The sequence below is a fragment of the Liolophura sinensis genome, chromosome 13 (genome assembly GCF_032854445.1).
Source record: "Liolophura sinensis isolate JHLJ2023 chromosome 13, CUHK_Ljap_v2, whole genome shotgun sequence".
Classification (NCBI taxonomy): Eukaryota; Metazoa; Mollusca; class Polyplacophora; order Chitonida; family Chitonidae; genus Liolophura; species Liolophura sinensis.
Window position 1 is genome coordinate 15,929,855 of NC_088307.1, and position 16,334 is coordinate 15,946,188.

A 16,334-nucleotide genomic window follows, 5' to 3' on the forward strand; every position below is an offset into this window, starting at 1 on the left:
GCGACCTGAAACACATTTTAAATTTCGAAGTCTTGGCACGAAACGTGTGATTTTTGTTTCCTGACAAGTTTTTAAAAACTAAAAAATTTAAAGATGCAAATATAGATATGGCCCACCAGTGGAGGCCAGTGTCTATTGGGAGTGTAAGTCACGTGACTATCGGTGACCGCCCCCGAAATTTTATATGTCAAAACGGTTATCATTTTTCTGTTTTTACCGCACCTTCACATTTCCGCATTAATTCAATTTTACCAGATATATTTTTTAGACCAGAGACAAATCCATAATGCAATTGCTAAACTTGGATGTTGACACTGGTTTGTGAAAAGCTATTGCGGATTACAAATACCACTGCTAAACTTAAATGTTGACATTGGTTTGTGAAAAGCTATTGCGGATTACAAATACCATTGCTAAACTTAAATGTTGACATTGGTTTGTGAAAAGCTATTGCGGATTTGGATTTTACCGGAAATAGCAGATTTCCCAAAATGTTGTCAGGTTAGGAATGTGACTTTCAGTTCCCGTTAGGTCTATACCTAAGGTGATAGGTCACGTGACAGGGCTAATTCCATCCGCGTAGGCCGTTATCAGGTAGACGCTAGGGTAGTACTAAGATCTGCCGAACTGAAAGCGTTGCACATAAAAGCAAATGGTCCACGGAAAATAAACACAGAATTTCTTCCTATTATTTTGTACTTGTAAACATATATTTCGCAGCTGAGTATACGATATATCAGCTGGAATCATACCACAGCATCTTTGTAGCAAAATAAAATTATTCTGGATATGTGCTGATATCCGATGATTTTGTATTTATTTATTTATTTACTTATTTCATTGGCATTCATTGCTGGAAAACGTTTCATTGATTTGTCGGCGGTGAGTTGATGGGTACTTGAAAATGAAACAAACTACATGCCTTAATACCGAAAACAGACGAGCATGACTACTGTCGCTTTTTATAAAAAGCAGAACAATTAAAACAGTCTTTCATTAGAGTAAGATCACCTGTAATCTCCTGATTATGAAGGTAAATACGACCACGTATTCTGATTATCGGTCTGTATGTGATCTGAAAGGACCTGACAATCAGATTCTTTATGTCCGCAGATACCACAGAGCAAACGTTCTTCTGATGGTAGTTTTATATTATGATGGGGTATAAATCTGTTCATGATTTAGCGATTATTAATTGAGCAATTTCCTTCGACATGGGATGGTGGAGATGGCCATGGTGCTCTGTGTTCACCGGATGTCACCAACAACGTGCAAGATCTGAGCTGTGCAGGGAAACAAACATTCTACAGAGACGCACCAATCAGCCAACAGCTTTGTCTGTCACTCACTATATTCCTGTCGCGTGAGTGTACATATGGAAAACTAGTCACGCCAGTGAACAGATACCAGTAACAGCATGCTCCACAAACACTGAGTGAACATAATGCAATACAGACCGGTCTCAACCAATACTGGATCCCTCACAGGATGACGTTAGGACGAAAAGATTGATTGTCATCAACAAATGTTTTTTGCCCAATTGTTGCGGACTAAGGTACTTTACTGGTTTTCTATACACGTCGGTGATGCTATGTACACAATCAAAGTGCTAGACGTGAAAACCGTATTCGGTTTGCAATTATTAAATCCGGACGTCGAGGTGGATAACAAAAGAACATGTTTATCTTTGTCGCTGGTAAATCGCAACTGCATGCTTAAGTTTTCATATATATAATGGCGCAGTAGTTCAGCCTGATTAATTTGGTGAGTTAGGATAGGATTATGCTCTGAAACTCGTCATCAGAGATACTAGTCATTTCATCTGCATTCAACAAAAAGAGTGTTACATATTTCATAATCAAACGAAGGCTTGTCCTGTCCAATAAAAATGGACAAACGCCCACAAAAACCCGAATAAAAGTCAAAAGGATAAGGATTGTCGACACATTTCCACAAATCCGTCTATATAATCACATATAATTAATTATTTATGTGTTTGACTTGTGTTCGTACTCGTACTCGAGAATATTTCACTTATACGACGGCGGACAGAATTATGATGGGAGGGAACCGGAAAGATCCCGCGGGAAACCCACGATCATCCACTAGTTGCTGGCAGACATTTCCACGCACGGCCGGAGAGGAAAATATATATTAACATGTGATATATATACATTTATGATAGCTATAACAAGGTACACAGTGGCTCATTTCAAAAATACTTACTCAACTAAGTTTTATCGTTACAAACGATCAGTATGAAGAAAATTTGTTCTTCTATTACTTTGCAAAGTTTAATAACTTCAGTCATTAAAACATTAACTTGGAAAATATTTGTTTTCATCAATTATAAAGGTAAATTTTGAATCTTTATAAACTAGCCTACACTCTCTAAAATATTTACAGCTACTCACGAACTGGAGATATTTTAATTCCTGGTTTATTTAACCATTTTAGTTATGTTTTAATAACTAGTTGAGAAATGCAGATTATAGCTTCCATCAAAGCTTCACAAGAATGCAGCCGACCCATTTATCGTGATGATGGATATAAACTATGTAAGGCGATAAGCCAACGCCTAGGGAGACTTTGTGAGCCGAATTTCACGCTCGTCAAAGTGAACCATGACATAGTCGTTATACCTGAATACAGGGCTGGAATGGGGTCTTCTAGAAAGGCCCTGGCCACATTGTTGTGGTGAAAAGAGTTTATTGTATACAAATCACCATGCAATGTAACGCCGGGACAGCATTCCTCAACAGAAAGAACTGACGGCCTAATAATGAGACTGGGCTACTGGGGTTTTCTAGCCGGGAAAGGCACTGGAGCGTACACATGCACAGGCAACAACATTGCTAAGGTGAACATGAGCGAGTGACGATGTGAAGGCGCGACCGGAAGTACACTGTGTCATGCGTCGTAGTATGGGCATGGCGGAACAAGTAGGCGTTACAAAATGGATTCGTTTAATTCCGATATTAAGCAAAAGGGCAATTGATAACAAATGTAATAGCGTTTGTTAATTATTTTGGTTGAGTTTCCCCCCAATTCTCCAGTGAATCTTTGGAGCCTATGTCTTTCAAAAAGCCGGCAGGGAACGGGCTGTTTTGGTGTTTTTGATAAAAAACAAAATTTTTTATTCGTCAGGAGTACATGTATGTGACTTCTTTGTGACAACGTCAATAAGGGTTTAATGTATTAACAATACTGGCAAAGGAATATATTTTTAATTGTCGGAAAATAAACCAGGCTGTACATATCACTGGCTTTATTAATAAATTGCGAGAATAATATAAATTTGAAAAATATATTACAAAAATCTCACGGAATGAGACACAGTTTAAGGACAAATGGGGAAAATTTTATTACTATTTTACAACACATTTTGATTAAATCAATTATGAATGCGAATAAGTGGGAGTGGTTAAAAAATAGAAGAAGAAATGTATTAGATATATTATTCAGATATCACAGATGTTGTCTTCTGACTGATGAATAGAAAAAAAATTTAAAACAAGAAAAAAAAGTCAAGAAGGAAGCTAACAACAGTTTATGAAATCTGAAAATGATGAACTCTCAGGAATAGTGTGAGTTAGATCTGAAAGCGTATTTGGTCACACTCATTGGATCTAGGTGTTTTATATTATGACTTAAAGTCAGTCGTTTGTAAGTGTTACGATACGTTGTGTCAATGAATACAGTCTGTAAAATTCTTATAATAGTACTTACGGACTCTTGATCTTATAAAGGATTCTTAACATTTCGTATCTGTCACGAAAAGACACGTACAACGAAACGTACAACGACACGTACAACGACACGCCAAGGATGAAAGTGATCTCCTCTAAAAAGCATTTTTTATTCCCAAGTTTGCCGAAGCTATCTTGAAATAAATGCCTACCACCTTGTCGGGAAAGAAGTGGGAAACCGATTCACTTTAAATACGGAGAATGTTATTACGTGTTAATGTTAATACACGAGTTTTGGTAGCCACTCAATACATTGTATAGGAGTAAATCTTACTCTGTGAAATGTATTACACATTAGTCAATACATTCTACAGGAGTAACTCTTACTATGTGAAATTGTACTGCACATTAGTCAATACATTCTACAGGAGTAACTCTTACTCTGTGAAATTGTACTGCACATTAGTCAATACATTCTACAGGAGTAACTCTTACTCTGTGAAATTGTACTGCACATTAGTCAATACATTCTACAGGAGTAACTCTTACTCTGTGTACTGCACAATAGTTATGTGGCATGGCGTACAATGGCTGAACTTTCACTGGGGATGTCATTATATTGTGACATATAACTTCAGATAAATGAGACAAAAAAGCAGTCGAAACACAATAACACATATGTAACATGGAAAACGAAAAGCTTAGCTATAATGACAGAAAATAAGCTTAATTTTATGTGAACAGTCACATCTTTTTTGGAGAGTTTTATGAAACAAGACAGTGACAATATGCCCATTAGGCGTAATATAAACAGGCGCATTGCAGGTAGTTTGACCTTGTCTTTATAAACAACGTGTGAATTCCAATTTTAATTATAAACGCTTCCGCCAAAACGACACACGTTCCTACAAGACTTTCCAGGCCTCAGACAACATTTTATTCTCCCTTAAGCTAATCTAATCAAGCTCAAAAAAGAATTCTTGAATACATTTAACAGAAGTGTTTATGATTTACTGTGGGAAGCTGTGATATTTCTTTATTTAGATTATACAGATTTTTATCATCTCTGTAACTGGGGGCATTACTTATCCAAAAAGGATCAACTAAATAATAAAATTAAAAAAAACAAGTAAGAAAAATGACCACTCTTACCACGGTCGCGATGACAGAAAGCCTACATACACCTTCTTCAGGACAGAAATACAATATGTATGTTTCGGTTTTATAGTCATATTTAACCGCTGTTCAGTCATATAACGACGATATACAGTGTCATTATCATCCAGATCATTATCAGCCACATAAACTACCTTATACCCCTCACTAATTACAATATTTTCCACTCACCTGGACCAGAGGGCACTTCGCGTATAGGTAGTAGTTCAGGTAATAATATGTGATAAAGCATCCGGGTCAACACCGGTCCACACCTTGTCGGTAAAACACGTTATGGGCAATATCGCTCATAACTAGGTGTGAGGATATTTGTATAGATGAATACGCGTGGGCACCACACCCGCAATAATAGGCAATAATAGAGTCCACATCAAAGACCCTCCTTAGCGCTTCACTACACGGTGGCCTTTCTTATGCCGGATTTCCTTATATGGAAGCGACACGGTAACTCCGTGTTTCTGGATTTCAAGACATCCGTAAATCCATCGCTAGCCGGCTGCTGTGACACACGCCCTGTGTTGAAGACGTAACCAAGCTACCTGGCACCCGCTTACCTTGATTCCATTGGCCTCGATTTGGGTCTACTCAGGTAACTCCCAGATAAATATAGGTGAATGCGGATCGATGTGCTCATAAAATAGTATATAAGAACGCGGGTTTCTCGTTGATTTCCCTTTGACACTAGATGACCAGCATATAGGTACGAACAGAAGCACCTTGTACACGTTATGTGTTCTGATCTTATGGTTCAATCTCAATCCCGATTCGAACTGCTGAATGCCTTTGTCACAGACACACGGCATAAATTTATACATGAAACCTTAAGGTAAGTATCTAGAGCTGTGCGTTGGAATATCACTCACTATTCATTACCACTGAGCTGGAGCAAATGGGACGGATATGAAAATAGCAATTCATTGATATGAAAGAACGCGTGCACTCGGGGTCAAAGTCGATACAAGACTGGCCGTGTACAGAGGGTCCTACAGGTAAATAAGGCGCGGCACAGTCGCTTCAGAAACCGGTCCTGTCTTTGTGAGAACGTCGTATTGAGAACGTATTGAGAACACTTTAAGACTGAGTAAGACGCAAGCTGTACGAATTGAAATAAGGACAATAGGAGTCTCTGGTTCTTCGTCGTTGGCCATACTGGGAATATTGAAATGCTCAAGGAAAAAATGCGTCACGTCACGATGGGCCTGACAGGCCTGTTATATAAGCTCATATCATCTTTCTGAAAGTTTTTGAATATGTCAAGCGCATAAGGATTGAAGCCTGTTCATGTTTTTTTAATGAGACACTTTGAAATACTAAAGAATGCACACGAAAAAGATTGCAAGTAATGGCATTTGCATCAGCTTCCACAGTGAAGACTGGTGCGACGACAGTGTGATTGCCGACAAATCGTTACAGGTAAAACCGGCCTCTTGTCAGTTTACCTCAGTTAGGGTTTTATTTTAACTATTCATGTAAACATGTAAACTATTCATGTATTCATGTAAACACTGGAGAAGTGTTTACTTATACATTCTCCACCACCATAGCTGAAGCAGAATCAGACAATAGCAATGCAGTGATGTTAATTGGAAATTATTAGGCGCCACTCAAAACGCTGTTTTGTCATCACATTTTATAGACTTTTCTCTATGATAAAAGAAAAACTAGCGTTTGTTCCCAGATTTATATATTTTATTTGGACTTCACATTTCTCAAGAATATTTCTCTTTTCCTGCGGTGGTCAGCCTGCAGAATGAGGAAACCAGACAGGACTCGAAGAACCATCGTCTTTAGTCGTGTACTTGACAAAAATTATTCCTGATCTCTGCAACCCAACCACCGAATGCCCTAGAACATCCAGTTCTTTTATTTTCGTACAGGTCGAGCTTAAAGTAAAAGAAAGCTTAAATATGAAATCAGGCTCATCAAAGGACAACTGAAAACTATGCGTAAAAATACGTTCATTTATTCTTCCAGACTTTTTGTTGAAAAGCATTCAAAGGCTTTCAAAGTGTTGAAAGGCATTCAAATATTTGAATACTTTGGGGGGCTTTATGAGCCATGCTGACGGTATCTAGGAACCCTGACGTCACATCACCTTTTTTCCTGATGTTCACCAGAAAGAAGAAATTTTTTATCATACTCTGATAGTATTTTAAAAAAAAATGAAAGAATATTTATGCATAGTTTTAAGTGGTCTATTCAGTGATGCCTGCTTCGATTTTTAGAGGCTTTTTCCTTTAAGCTTACGATTAAATAATCCCTCTGTATCAATAGACTCCTCTGTTAGCTAATGTTTGTGGAGACGTTTAAAATGTATGCTATCTATATTTGACACGTACATTATACATGTTTAAATATAGCAGAACTGGTAGCTTTCTATGGAATTAGCACAATATACAATAACAAAAATGTACGAGACGGGTTTATGTAAATAGAAGATGTGAAGAAAGCCAGCACAGAGCTAGGTACACATCGTCTTTCCTTGTATATTGACCAAAGCGGTCTGGGCTTGTGTGTCGTGGCGGAGTGTCTGTATAGAATGACATGTTGTCTGTATATACACGGGTAAGCCTATTCTTAGAGGATACTGTCTGTCTTGATGGTACGATCACGACTTTCAGTTCTCTAGGACATTCTGATGGCCTGGGCACATTATGTATGCATAAACTTATGACAGAAATTAACAAATGAAAGAAAAGGGAGTTTTCCTTATTGGATATTTAAAGGAAAAAAACTCCTCAGGGGCTTCCTATTTTTTTTCTCTGATGACAAACAGTGCCATATTAATAATAAGAAAATAATAACTAAAATTTTCTGACGTACACGTGTCCAGACTTTTTGCTTTAATCATTGGTACTTATCAGCTGTAGTTGTTTCTTTTCGTTTGACTTCGGAATTTTTCTCCAGGGGTATGGCGTATAACAAAAAGTATATGCTACAATTTGCCATAATCTTTTGCAATCATGCAAGCCTTGATACAATCTCGTGGATTTCACTTCATTTCGTGCGATAGTTTGTTTGCTCTACATGCAGCTTCTATTTAAAAGTCCGTTTCAACATTGCTTCAGCCATTCCCCATGGATTCTCATTCTAAAGTGAAAATCCTGATGACATATTTGTGGTGGAACGCCCTTCCATTCTGCACCAAGATTGTCTATTTACATGAGTCTGACCAGCCTGTAACAAACCCTTTGTTTCATTTCAGGATGACTTGACCAACTTTGCTGATATTTCCTTACACTAATAATAATATATTAACATATGTTTCGGTGTTGAAATAATTGTTAATAATACGAGAAGTAGGGGTAGTATAATTATTGTAAGCATTATTATATAAAAAAAAAAAGTGCAGTGAACGAAGAAGCCTTCTCACATCGTTGATTTCTAATTGCGGCTTTACACTATTCCCTACAGAGCCTATGTTTGAAATTGCAGTTGAAATATATAATCCATATAAGCATAAAACTTAAGTACTCTTTTGCTAGGCGTTAATCTCCATGGCCGATTCCACAAAAACCCTTTCCGACTTAAGTTAAAATTAAAAAACTCAGTACATTGCTCAGTTGTTGGTACTTGACGATGAAATTTTGACAAATTTGTCTTAAGATAACACTAATGAGGGATACAAAATAATTTCTTACATCCCAAAATAAGCTTTGGGATTTCAAATTTTGATTTAAGTCAGAAATGGCTTTGTGGAATCGGCCTCAGACTTAAAATGATGGCGTGGAGACGATAAGAACCACGTCTTTCATCGAGTAGCTGCGTGCATAGGTGTATAGATACAGATGACGGATGTTCTCATATTGAAGAGAAGACGGCTCGTCATGCTGGTACAAATTAAACACAAAGGAATTAAACGTGACATTTTGCTATGTACGTGTAATATATTCTTTTGTGCAATTGTCAGACACCCCGTGTGAAACATCCGCCAAGTAATGCCTTTTTTACATATTATTCAATACAACTATGTTTAAGAAAAATAAATCCCCCTAATTTACACGACAATTCTACATTTTGTTCCTATAACGATTCCAATGTCATATAACGCCCCACCCCACGTACCCTATACTCCTGTCCCTCCTGGACCCTTCAGTTCACGTTGACTCATTTTCTCAACATTTCTCACCCGTGATTCATATCATCGAATGATGACACATTATAATCCTCGAAAATGAAACGCGTGAAAATGTTCGTCTTATTAGATTATGGTATTCTTACCAAACAGTATGACATTCAAGTACTATTCAGCGAACACATGAAGCCCTAAGCTCTAAATAAACCGAAATGCTAATCTTACGGATTTCTAAGCGAGTCAGTAAGGTGTTACATGGGTAAAATTGTTCTATGTGGACATTAAGGCATAGAGACAATATCATAAATCATAAAAAATAAAAGTTGTCTTCAACCCGGTCTAAACTGCACAAAGTTAAAATTCCCGGGCTCCTAAGACGTACTTGAATAACACCATGTATCAACTATGAGGTCTGCCATTCCAAATCGAACCCTAGCAAAGTGTCTTCCATATTTTTCTCTAAGACATTAATTAAGTTTCGATATCAAATGAAAGTTTGCATTTGTCAACAACCAAACATGTCCGAGGCCATTTCTAAACGAAGAAACATTTAATTTCTGTTCAGAGAGACGCGGGTGACAAGAGTCTAAACGCTTGTATGTAGTATACTGGTTCGATTCCGTAATATTTTGGAACTACTAAATGATCATTGAGTGAGTGAGTGAGTGAGTGAGTGCTTTGGGTTTAACGTCGTACTTAACAATTTTTCAGTCATATGACGACGAAGGAATCCTTAGAGTGCATGTAATGTGCCTCCTTGTCGCAGGACGGATTTCCACCGCTCTTATATCAGTGCTGCTTCACTGAGACGACTTACCGAAGGCAAGTAAGCCGCTCCGCCCGAGCTATTATACTGATACGGGTCAACCAGTCGTTGCACTATCCCCTTCATGCTGAAAGCCAAGCGAGGAAGTTCCACTTTTAAAGTCTTAGGTGTGACTCGACCCAGGATTGATCTTGGATCTACCCCTGCCGAAGCGGACGCTCACTTGTGTAGGTAATATTTCTACTACTTCTTGTCTTTGTTCTAGTGTAATCTGTAGGTTATACGCCTTTCTCTACATACTTCCAACTTTAATGCTGGCCGCGATCTTACAAGTCATAAAACTCCATTCAAATAAATAAAAATATTCTGTACAAAAAAAACATGTACCATGCTTCGGTGAAAATAAAACTCCCAGCACTTTATACATCATCTCAACTTCCACAGAGTTAGATCAGAAGAAGAAATTTTCCGGCAAAAATATAGCCTTAAGGTCACGCCTGAGAAGCTTTGCTCAAAGTAATTTGTTCAAGCAACACTCAAGATCGGTAAATACACATGTACATGATAAGTATTTCAATTTAAAATCTAACGAAGAGAACATCTAACAAATTCTCTTCAAACTCTTTGGGTCTCTTCACTTTCTTTTCTTTCATCATGAAGAGGTTTATAGATAATTCCGCGGATTACTTACCTGTATAGACTATCAACGAAGACTTTCAAAACACAATCACAGCTAGATTCGTCGGTTTGCTGTGTTGGGCACTGCGGAAATACCTCATTTAGCGTAAACCCTCCATTATAAAAGTCTTGTCAATTTCACTGCTTCCTTGAAAAAAGTTGTATTTATACATTATTATTATAAATGCCGTCCTAAAGATTTAGACGAATTCAGCTGTCTGTCACGTGACCATGTCTGTGCGTCACGCACACACTCGCCCACTAGATTTTCGTGTATTCAACCACATAGTCTTTGTATATATATAAATACGTCTGAGCGAACCATTCGCACAAAAAAAAGCCAGCAACATTGCACATTAAAATGAAATATAAAGCCGTCTACACAGGTTTCAAAATACAAACTTAATGACAAAGAAAACCTGGAATGTCTGAAATTTTTCTGATTATGCGTTCACACACTTACTAATGATGCTGTAAATGAATTGAAATCGAGGTAAAATGTACACATAAATTTTTTCATAAAGAAACACTGAAATACACAATGGTGTACATGGTATATCTGGGTCCAGCAACTGTACAGAAACGGACGGCTGTACCGACATCGACAAATACATTGAAATTTTTAAACTAAAAATATACGTATACATGTTTTGTTCAGACGGAAGGAGAAAGTTGGCCTTAACTAAGTCTTCGTGATGAGGTATGACAGCCTACAATGGTTAATCTATCACTTCATTACATTGCAGGAAGAGTTCCCATTATCAGTCAGGACCACAGATTAATCCCATTTCAATTTTAATTTTCTTCAAAAGAAATTTTTAAAACCACTTAGCACATGAACGGATTTACTCGTCTTTGGTGGAGTGGCAAAAAAAAAAAACGCTTTGGAACGTTCCGTGGTTTTAAAGCATTTTATAGCTCATTGTCTACAAATGGTTTACAGGAGTCTAGTGATGTATAGGTCTATTAACCCGAAGAAGGCTTGGAATGTTCTCTGTCCCCGGGTGTTGACCTCATAAATACCTCTCACAAAAGCGCGGAGACAAAATAATATTATAAACGTATTCACTGACAGTTTCGTTGCTTACTTTTTACGACTCTCTGTAATTACGGTTTATTCACAACAAACGGACGGTTATTGGCGGGGGTGAAGAGTTCACGGGCTTGGGTCAGTCAGCTTTGAGGAAACGCCGTCTTGCCACAGACGCGTTAATGACAACCGTGAATAGTTGACCAGTCTTCCGTGACGATTCGGACACGGGTCAACCCCAAGCCTTCTTCGCTTGGTCTAGTTGTCCAGCAGTAACCTTACGAACAATGAAACGGAAGAGTTCAAGTCAATGAAACCTAGATCAATATTTGGTTAAGGATATATATGGTGTAGGACAGATCACACATACACGCCCATTTCCTGACACAGCACCAATTGTGTCTGGGAAAACACCTCAGATGCAGAACATTTAGGAATAAGAATTAGGGGAAAAGTGAAACATCTGACCTGAGTATAGCTCATGAGCCAGGAAGTGAAAGCCTGGCTTGGGCTTCACCCCTAGTTATCAATCTACATTCTGTCTAATTTTCCTGAACATTCGCCATAAAGACGGAACGAGAAGCAGTCAGCAGTTTTCAATGATGCTGGAAAGACGCAAGGCACGTTCAAAAACGAATGACTGAAATCAGTATCCAAATCAATTTCCATGCTAGTATATAAGTTGACAATAATCCAAATATGTATCTCATTTGCACTTTGATTGCAACTCTCAATGTACCCATTGTGGCGATCTAATTCAACACGAACATATTGTGTCGGGCTGAAACTTCAAAGTAGTTTCTTGGAATAAGGACGCATATCATTAAGCTCAAAGCTGCTAACTAGATTAATAATATAGACGCCGATCGGTTCATTAATCAAAACCATGGGTACAATAGTACACATAACAGAAATAGCGAAATGGTAAATAATATGAGTATTCATTCCATGGCATAACAAGTCATTTCACAAAGGGCATGGGTTGTGAAATAAGACATATATTCAGTTATTTGAAATCAGCCATCCTAGCACTTCGTCAGAAAAATCATCAAAAAAAGGTCAGCTACGCCAGCTATCATACCGTGAGCTCAACGGGAAAACGCGTTGAGTTACACAACTTTAAGTTTCTCATTATAACCATGGTAACTACCGAAACGTTAAATTTACATCCAGGTGTCAAAGAAGGTGAATGGCCGCGTGCTGTTGTCATGACGACCAGGGCCTATATTTGCAAACGTCATATCGTAAACCTATTTTAAAGCTTTTTAAAGTCTTTAAAGCTATGGTACTGACGATAATGTCACAAGAAATTACACTTATGTAATAAGGCAAACCTTATAAGGCAAACACAACCGTCCTATTTGGTTAGAAAAGTTGGATCGGTCAGAATTATTGTCAAACAAAGATAGGGATGGGAATACAATGCTAACCCATCCAGAACATGCTGTACAACAACACAGCTGTGTGAACTGACATCACTCAAGATCCAATGAGTGTGTCAGTAGCGACCCCACTGACATCGGTGTTGTTCAATGTTTGTGTACAAAGTTTGCTAGCGGTTGCAAGAGAGTGGCGCATGCGCTGTAAGGATTATGTGTGTGGTGTAAGACTTGGCCTAAACCACCCTCTGATCACTTTCGAGATTTGAACTTTGTGAGGGTAGAGGAGACCGTTTTAGAGCCGTAAATTATGCAGTCTATATTTATGGCTAATGAAAAAATATCGCATAATTTAAGATAGTTTGTTGAGGTGTAAGTCGCAGAATCGATCTAGAAAACAAGTATGTAGACTATAAATAGAAGCTTGGCAGTGTCCACGCTGACAGCATCATAGAGCTTGTAATATGTCAGTAATATGTTCCTGTATCTAGTGATGATTAGAGCTGTCATGTATACGATGAATAAAATTATATCCCGACGCCATCGCGTGAACAGGTTAGCCCTATACCATACAGCATATGTATAGGCCGTTAAGATGATCTATAGACATGCATGACTATACAGGCGCATAACTTCGCCGTCAGACATGTGCTTAGCCTGTGACGGACGAACTATTTACAGACGGATGGTCATCCTACGAGCGTGGCAACAACAACACGAGTACAACAAACATCCCATGGTTGTAGGTACACCACTGAACAATGGCTTCCGCACCAGTGACTCCTCGTCTTTGTCAGCTAGTTCATTAAATTTCTTATCGGCGACAAGAATCTTCCCGCCCAACTAGATCCACCTCATTTTTCGTTGTCGTAGAATAAAATGTCTCCACATGTGGTGTGTGCATAGGCTGTACATGTAGGCACACTGAATATAACATCGTGCACGGTGTACAATATACATCTTCATGTTTTAGTTTCAGAAAGTTCAAATAAATTTTGACACTGACTCTGTTTTAGGAACCAGTTATCTGAGAAGCCTGCACAGAAAATGTAAAGTGCAGTTCACCTGAAAGAAATGGAGCGATGCACAAGTGGTGTTTACTACCCTACAATAAATCATGGCAAATTAGAATAATCCACAGAAGTCATTTCATATCACGCATATTTGTCTTTTTTAAAAAAAAAATGATCTCATCACGATTTTTTTTGGGGGGGGGGGGCATAGAAGTCCATATTTTGGCTTTCTTTGACATAATTTCTTATTGCAAATTGCAACATTGCGTATCAATTCTTCTGTATGATGAAACATCTAAATGAAATATAGATATGGTATACGTCAATATATTTAAATCCTTCCGTACATTTAGGTAACTTTAGTACAGCTATTCAGACTGCCCTTTTTGGAGCCGTGAAAATTTTATATTTTTCAATTTGAGTAAATAGTTGTGCTTCCTTGCAGATGACAGTCGCTTCTGTTCTCAGTATGTGTATAAATGTTTACGCACTGGCTCCATTGTTCTCAGTGTGTGTATAAATGTTTACACACTGGCTCCATTGTTTGCCGCGGGTCACTTATCCTACGTACCCACTAGGTTTCCAGCGGATCGCAGGGGCTCAAGTGACGTACTAATTTCGCAGATTCCATTTAAAAATTAGCTGCTTCACTCATCGGGATTTGAAATCGGATATCCACGTCCGTAGTCCAGCTCTCTACATCTGAGCTATTGGGTACTGGGTATATGGTATCCGTTCAGAGAAATTGCCGTGTTCAGAAATATCATTTTGTTTGAGCCCCTCAATAGATCAAGCTCTGCAGGTAAAAAGGGTTACATAAACATGGAAATTTACAGCATTCTTTCAGGTTAACGTAACTTAACTTATTGGGTGCCTTCGAACTCAGTTCGAAAAACTTACTACATTGGTTAATGTGAACATAAACAACAATACCAAGTAAACATATATGATCAACTTATCTGGTTTGTCACGGCACCATGTGTAATGGATAACATCTTAAGAGCTTCATATAAGACCACATCAATATCGCTAATATATCAGTGAACTACATAGTTTTGTAAGCCTATGTAAGTGCGTCGCATACGTATTAATTAAGGTGAATTTTAATAGTTAGAAAAGTTCGTCCGACTTGAGTCGCTAAACGGCGATTTTGTGAAACAAATGACTCTTGCTAAGCAATGGAAGCACCGTGTAAGTCAGTTACCGCCTTTGGTTTCGGTGCCCAAGCTAGATGATCACCTGGTCTTGGCCCCAATCTAGCTTGAACACCTCAACCTCAGGCGGTTAAGTGTAACGTACATAACGTCCAAGTTTTGTTCAAATCGGTCCGCAGACAGATGTTTATGTTCTCACTCTCTGTTCCGTACTACAATATTCACCAGGGCGACTTCATTGACAGAATTTCAAATTCTAAGCTTTACCAAAATTTTTCCGTAGATGGAATTTTATGATTTCTGCTCTCTATTCTACTATATTCCACACAAAGACTTAACTGACTGAATTTTAGACCTCAAGTTTTGCCGATATTTGTCCACAGATGGAATGTTATATCTGTCACAGCTACATTAACGTCAAAGACAACAAACCCTTTAAGTTTGTTTGGTATCTCTATACCAGTCGTTAATGGAAACCTGTATTTTCTGAGATATAGATCTCCAGGTGAACTGAGTTTTCTAGAGAAGTCATCAACACATCTGACAAGCTCTCATGCGTGCACAAAGCTCTAAAGAGCATCTAACTTAACTGGCTGTATCCTTTTAAGATGTGGAAATGCCATTCAATTTGGGAACAAATCGACTTAGTTCATGGGTGAAGATATTCAAAGTCTTTTTAACGCATCAGTATCAGAATTCATGAAATTGGTCGTGTAGATCACTAATCACCTAAAAATTTTTACACTTCATATAAATTTGACGAACTCGCATGTCAGTCACTAATTTACTTCAAAAAATAGGAAATTGGTATATTTGTGACAGATGTTGTTCTAAGAACGCCCAAGTTGCCACTTACTTATTTAAAAGATACATGAAACTCTTGATTTTTATTTATTTATATGCAGATTAAAATATCCCTCTAAATTTGCGCCTATTGACTGAAAATATGAATAAAATTGACGGGTAATTAAGATATACAAGATAGGCATAATTGTTACGATAGCTTTCTTCTTATTCTTTAAATGGGCCTCCGTGTCTCTGTTGGTTAGCGCGCTAGCGCAGCGTAATGACCCAACAGTCTCTCACCAATGTGGTCGCTGTGAGTTCAAGTCCAGCTCATGTTGGCTTCCTCTCCGGCCGTATGTGGGAAAGTCTGGCAGCAACCTGCGGTTGGTCGTGGGTTTCTGCCTGGCTCTGCCCGGTTTCCACCCACCATAATGCTGGCCGTCGTCGTATAAGTGAAATATTCTTGAGTATGGCGTAAAACACCAATCAAATAATAAATAATAAATAAATACTTACGCTTTAAAACCATAACTTTTAACAGCATCCACATTTAAAATTAGAATAAATCCCTGACTGGGGTAAAATGGC

General features: G+C 38.1%; 1 protein-coding gene across 1 annotated transcript in view; it reads right to left on the reverse strand.

The window, feature by feature from the left end:
• The window catches only part of LOC135480914 (protocadherin-like wing polarity protein stan), a 20,750-nt gene extending 15,622 nt beyond the window's left edge, over nt 1-5,128 (reverse strand). Inside the window, exon 1 of the mRNA XM_064760843.1 lies at nt 5,037-5,128. The gene's annotated coding sequence lies outside the window, so the exon portion shown is untranslated. The remainder of the gene's footprint in view (nt 1-5,036) is intronic.
• Between the last annotated feature and the right edge of the window lie 11,206 nt (nt 5,129-16,334).